The following is a 6,623-nucleotide window of genomic DNA, read 5'->3' on the forward strand; positions in this document are numbered from 1 at the left end:
ATTAATTGCACTTTTAGTAACCCCTGTCACTACTCGAAACCAACAGTGTTCCTGGGCCATCATCAGCATTTCTGAATGTGTTTCCATAAACTTTGTGTTCCTGAAACGAGGACATGTGCGTGTTACAACAGCAGTGTGCGATCACTGCTGTTCTGCAACGTGTTTTGTCAAGATACAGGATTCCTGGTATTCCCACTCGGTTTTTCTCCTCTCCTACTCAGTATTGCTGAGGTTAAGGTTTTCTTTGAGTCCAACATTTCATATCATAGCAATACGGCAATGTTGTCCGCTTGTGTTGAGCCAGCAAAACTGCATCCCTTCAATATTTGAAGGCACGTGTCAGCCCATATGTGGTCTGTGGCAGCTGAAAGGTATTTTGAAAGTTGCTTCAACGTGTGTATCTTTGTGCTTGTTACACATGAAGTTCAGCAAGCTCTGAACTTGCTCGTGAGCTCTCCTTGCTGTTCAGAGAAGAGCTAGTTAAGATTTGGGGTCAGGCTTTTGCTTTGTATTGTTTTTCCAGAGGGCCCTGGGAAACGGGGGTGAGTGAGATGCAATTCGCAAAGCGGGGCAGGAGCTGAAGGTTTTGTGAGTGGCGTTTTCTTTGTGACGTGAATATTTATGGTAGTGCCATGGGCGCTGGCAGGGCTTGTGTCATGAGGTCTCTGGGCAGCACATGAATCGTGGCACACTGGTCAAGCCGCTGGCCGCCTGCTCAACTGTTATCATACAGGGTTGTGATTTTTTCACCCCACTTTACTTACCACCTTAGAACATAAATAAAATCTGTAATTCTCAGTGAAAACATCCTTGAAAAGTAACTGTCAGTTTTCCTGAACATGGAACATTGGTCTTAAGTCTGTTAAATGGTCCTCATCCCATGGGGAGTGGCGTGCCAGTCCTCCCTCTCACAGAAGCTCTTCACGTGCTGGGACACCACAGTGGCCCTGGGCGTGGGGCATCTTAGAGCCCCACGCAGAAACGAGGATGCCAAACCTCTTGCAAAATGGAGTCTCCAGTGGGAAAAGATGTGCAAATAAGCAAGGGGAGGAGACTGATGTGTTTGACTTCAGCACTGAATCCTCACTCTGAGGCTTCTGTGAATAAGAGGTAGGTGCCTTTTATAGTCCTTCAAAAAGACAAAAATCAGATCTGTGATACAGCTTAAAAAAATTAAAAAGGTAAAAAACCTCTCCAAAGAAATTGTGCCACAGATCTTTTGTTTGTCTTCTGTACTGAGGGTGAATTGCTGCGTCTGTGTGTGTGCATATATATATATAAAATTAAAATATGAATTTTGACTTGCTTGCCTTCAAGTTCTTCAGATGAAAGAGATGTTGGTCAACATTGTAAAGATGAAATGAAAAACAAGCTGCCTGGGGAGGGGGCGTTTCTTGTTCTGCTGATCTGAAGCTGAGATGTCTCGCCCTCCCCTGTGCTCTGCTCACACACAGTTGCACAAGCACAGCCCCAGGGTGCGGCTTCGCTCGGAGGTGAGGCTTGATGTGACTGTGCAATGTGTGATTGTGCCGCACATCTTCCTTGGTATGTGCTTGAATTTCTTGAAGTATTCAACAGCACAAACTTGCCCCTGTCTTCATCTCATTGCCACCTTTTGGGGGAAGATCAAAATGGTGTGTTTCAAGTTTTTTATCCTTGAAGTCTGAAATTCAGGTGCCCATCCTGACGAGACTGCGATGCTGGGATTCATTCGTACTTAGTGACTCGGCAAAATATTCAAGCATGTTTCCAAATCCCATTTATTTTGCCTGAGACTGGGACATGTTTTACTGGGACAAGTGTCCTCGGGAGTTCTGGTTACCTGCTACATATGTATTTTCCTTTTTTTCCTCTCTCCTAATGACTGTATGCCTAGTAGTCCCATGCTGCCTCTGTCTTTTGGTTGATAACATGAAAAAGAAGACAGAATGAGTCTTCTGTTGTACCGGTTTGTTTTGTCTGGCAGCTTTGACATTCTTTCAGTGAGGAAAACTTTAATTAAGGGCGGTAACTAACCCTCTGCTAAAAACCAGTCATCAGTGGGTATGAATCGGCACCACACAGATGCAGAGGGAGGAATCTCAGCCTGACCCCAGGGGGTTGGAGATAGCAGCACCCCTGCACCGAGGTTGTGGTGAGGGCTACCGACTCTAGCAGTGCTGTGCTGTGTGTTTCTGTGGCTGTGGGCTTTACAGAGCAGGGCAAGTGTTTGCCCCCATCAGCTTCCCTTTTTTTCCCCCTTTGACAGGCTCCAGTGGAGGGAGCGTTGGCATGGCTTAGAGCGGTGTTGGTGCCAAGGTGAAGTGCGTGTGTGTGCAGGCATTGCAAGCAGGAAAAGAGAGTGCATGGAGCAGAGGGGCTGGCCCTCGGGGGAGCATGGAGTTGTAGATCTTTGGTGGTTATTAGGTAAGATGGATTATGGTTAGCTGACCTAGGGGTGCTCTAGCAACCCACGTCAGGTGGGGATTGATAAAAAGCAAGGAAACCAGCTGGGGGGAAGCAGAGCCAGCTGTGAGGGGCTGGGAAAGAAAGAGGTAGGAGAGGCAGGCTTGATGGTCTCTTGGAGGTAAAAGGAATACCTTAGGAACCAAACAGCAGTAGTGAGAGCAGCAAGGATGTCCACTGAGGACAAGAAGAAAGAAGGGCTGTTCGGCTCTGCTCTTCCATTCCTGTCCTTTCTGTCCTGCATTGGCCAGGATTTTGGCTGGGGAGCTGGCAGCCGCTTGTATGAAAGAAAAGTGAGAAGCGGGAGGAGAAAGTTGCCATGTGGCATGATGTGCGATGACAACGTGACATCTAAATGCAACCATATTGGCAGCTGTAATGTGCTGTTTGTTTCTTCTGCCAGATGTTCAGTTGGAGATCTGGCTCTGACTGTGTCAGAACAGTGTGTGGATTTGCAATTACTTTGTCCCAGCAGCTCGTGCTGAGTTAGGTGTGCTGACTTGCACTGTCCTATTTTTTTTTCTTTCTTGGAAAATGTGTGTAGGGGAAGATAATTTACTTATGATTCTTGGCCTGAGTTAAGTCTTACCCGTCAAGCAAATGAAGACACAAAAATGTTTCTCGTTGGCTATGTAACCAGAGCCAAGCCTTGCTGCCACTCCCAGGAACGGCTATAGCTGCATAGTTGCCTGCTTAGAGTATTAATTTTCAGGACCATTAATTTAATAAGCATCACAGAAATTCTCCTGTGGGATGCTGCCAGGTAGCCGGGGCGCTTCAGAAGCTCGGCAGGCAGCCATAGCCACGCGTACATTCTCTTCATCACAGTGCACGTGTGTCTTATTATCTCTTGGGACACTGGCTGCCGCACCACCTAACGTAGGTTGTGTGCAGTCATTGAAAGATCGAGTCACCATTTTGGTGGAAAACTTAACGGCAGGTATGTATTTGCATGGGCTTTTTCCTTCAAGTAGTGGAACATGACAACCCCTGCGGACCAGACAAGTCAGATGGCAGAAATTACATAGCTGCCTGCTGACTTCTTCGTGTGTGTGTGTGTGCTGGAACAGCTTTAGAATGAAACTGTCTGGAATCCAAGGAATTGCATTAAAATGCTGCGAAGTGGCAGCAACACCAACCTTGCTGACAGAGCTAGGAAAGAATTACAAATGTGCGTTTCATCTCCTGGCTAGGCATGCTTTATTTGCTGCCAGTTCCAGTCCAGAGAACATGCAAAGGTTTAGCAAACAAATACAGATGTGGTGAAAGCAGCCTGCAAAAAATTTTAAGTGGAGCATCTGGAATAAAGTACTTGGGTTTGCAAAACTGTGCACTGCAGCAATGTTGAAAATAGTTTTTAAAGCAGTTTCAGCCTAAATGAAGATAGAAAACCCCATTTAACTGCGAGAGTAATCTGGAGTTACGGACTTTCCAGGCATTTGTTCTAATTAAATTTGAACAGATTAATTGGTTGAATCTTTATCGCTTGATGACAACTTGTTTGTAAGGTGAATCTCAGTGTCATTTCGTGTTGGAGTTGTGGTCCCATCACACAAGATCGCGCTGAGCATCCTGCAGCTGCCTTAGCAGACAAACCGGACACGCATCAAACGAGGTAAACGCAACCGCTTCTGTTTCTCATTGTGGTTCAGGGCAGTTACGTTGGGCTGGAGCTGTTGGGAAGCTGCGCAATCAGTGTTGCATTCTGAGCACTCAGTTTTATCTTTAACAAACCTTTATTTACTCAGGAGTTTCCCTGAGTTAGTGAGACCTGCCCCCCACTAACTCAGTCTTTGCTGTTTGTAGATGTTTTTGCCCATTAACGTGAATTTTCTCACGCAGCTCATTTCCAACTGCTAGAAGAGATGGAACCACTCCAGAGTCAAAATGTTGTTGCAAGTGGAGGTATGACACAGAACTGAAGGTGTGCAGTCGGATGCAGGAAGGCGGCGTAATTTTAGGTAAGTGCACACAAAAGCTCAGAGCAGCAAAGTCATCTCATAAAATTTCCTGGGACTTTGACAGCCTTATTGCTGCAGGACTGTCTGCGTCTGTATTGCCAGCACTTCAATGCAGTCGGATCGAGCATAGAGAAGGAGGCTGCTCAGCCCAAGTGTTGGTTTCAGGATCTGCTGCCAGTCATGTCAATGGTGCTTTTATTTAATTACCTTCCCACTGCTCTAAAAAAAGTGTGTTACCAGATCACGAGCAAGAGAAGTTCCTTAGTTTTGATGACTAAACTGCTTCTGACGCGTTCAGTCTGCCCTACGCGCACGCACGCTACAAGGGTTAACAACACTGACACTGGAATAACTGCCCCCAAATCCCACCGCACCCGAAAGAAGATCCCGGAGACAGATCTAGCTGGGATCATTGTTACCCAAGCAGCCCGAGGCCGTTGGTTCATTGCCTGGTGGTTGTGTTGCATAAATATAGGGCGTGCACAAATCCCTCTGCGACGCCGGGTTATACGCAGGGCTGCATCCCCCTCTACAGGCGAACATTTCAGTGAAATCATTTTCCCTTGGTGTTCAAAGAGGAGGAAAGTCTGCGGCCTTTCTGATGGGACTAAGAGTGCATGCATGTATTTTGTTTACGTTTTATAATATGCAAATAGCACATGCATCGCCTTGTAGTCTTGTGTCCACATCTTAATATTTTAGCAGGATGTCTGGTCCAAACAGTTCTGCTGCAAGCGTGGCTCTCTTCAGAACAAGATGCCTTTGGGGAAGAGCAATACGAAAAAGCATTGTGAAAGTATAACCAAATTCTCACAGTCCCCTTTGAACATAAATGATAAGGGATGAATTTAAGATTATTTTGAAAGGACGTATTTTACAAAATTGAAATAAACACTAACACGTGCAAGATCCTTGCATCATCACGGTGTTATGGCATGTCCTGCAAAAAACACAGTCGGAAATTACTATTTTAATGTAGCAATCAGAAATCTAACTTAAAAGTGAAATCTTTGCCTTTGTATTGATATTCCATACATAAAAGTGCTCAGACTGTCTTCAGGAAACTAAACATTGCTGTGGCTGGCACAGCAGATGATGCGCTGCCCTTGGCAGCAGTATGGTTTGGGAGGAATTGGGAAGCCACAGTCCAAGTCCTGAGGTGAGGAGCAACATCATGCATGAGGGCTGCTGTGGGGCAGCAGGAGAGCTGAGCTGGGGAGGCGGTGTGTCCCAGAAGCTGGAGCGGCAGTGGGGTGAACAGGCAGCAGGGTGACTCGTAAGCATTGGCTGCACACGTGTGACTGGAGATACGCGGCCAAGGGGGCTGGTCAAGAGTGGTTCAGAGTCTGGTCTTGCTCCTCCTGGAAGCCCATGACGTGGTTAAAATCAGTGAGATGGAAACTGTGATATGAATAACTGTGAGCGCGCTTGATTCTTCCAAAATAATTTTTTGTGTGTAAAGGATGTACTAATGGACATCCTTGGGTTTATGATTTTTATGGGTGAGGTCATGGCTTTTAGATGCAGGAAAAACAACATTAACAGAAGCAGTAACAATTCCACGTTTGGGATCAGATGTGTACCATGTTTAGATGCAATGGTTTCATGACCCTGAATGTTTAAAGACTTTGCTATCGCAAATCCCAGGTTTAGTTTTAAATTAGAAGACGCGGTGCGAGTTAGGGCCTGCTGCCACTGGAGGGCTGCCTCACCACGGGGAACCAGGGTGGGCTGCTCTGTTCCCTCAGCCTGAGAGGGGCTACTACTTTGTCATCATTATCCTGTTGCCAATACTGGAAGAAGAAAACCAAGTTTGCTGGTGTTAAATCACACCACCTTTACATGCAGGTAAGTCATTGCAGTTTGTTGCCACAGTAATAATTGTTTTTTTTGATACTTTGACATCATTATCAGCAATAGTGTTTCTGAAAACAGTTCTGCACAAAGTATTTGTAGTCTGGTGCCATCTAAGATGAATATTGTGGACACCATTATATTGGCAACAGGGTTGTTCCTTGTACACCCTTTTTGCAGTTTTCCTGCCAGCCCTTAACAATACGCCTGAGCACAAATGTTGTTGGGGGCAGTACGTGAATTGAAATACAACTGAAGATCGTGTTCAGAGCTAGTAGCATTTGACTTCCACCTATGGGAGTCGACAGCAGAGCTCCTCCCACACCATACAGAATCCCGGTGCGTTTGCTGTAACCTTATTTC

This window comes from Nyctibius grandis, chromosome 6, assembly GCF_013368605.1.
Source record: "Nyctibius grandis isolate bNycGra1 chromosome 6, bNycGra1.pri, whole genome shotgun sequence".
NCBI classification, from domain to species: Eukaryota; Metazoa; Chordata; class Aves; order Nyctibiiformes; family Nyctibiidae; genus Nyctibius; species Nyctibius grandis.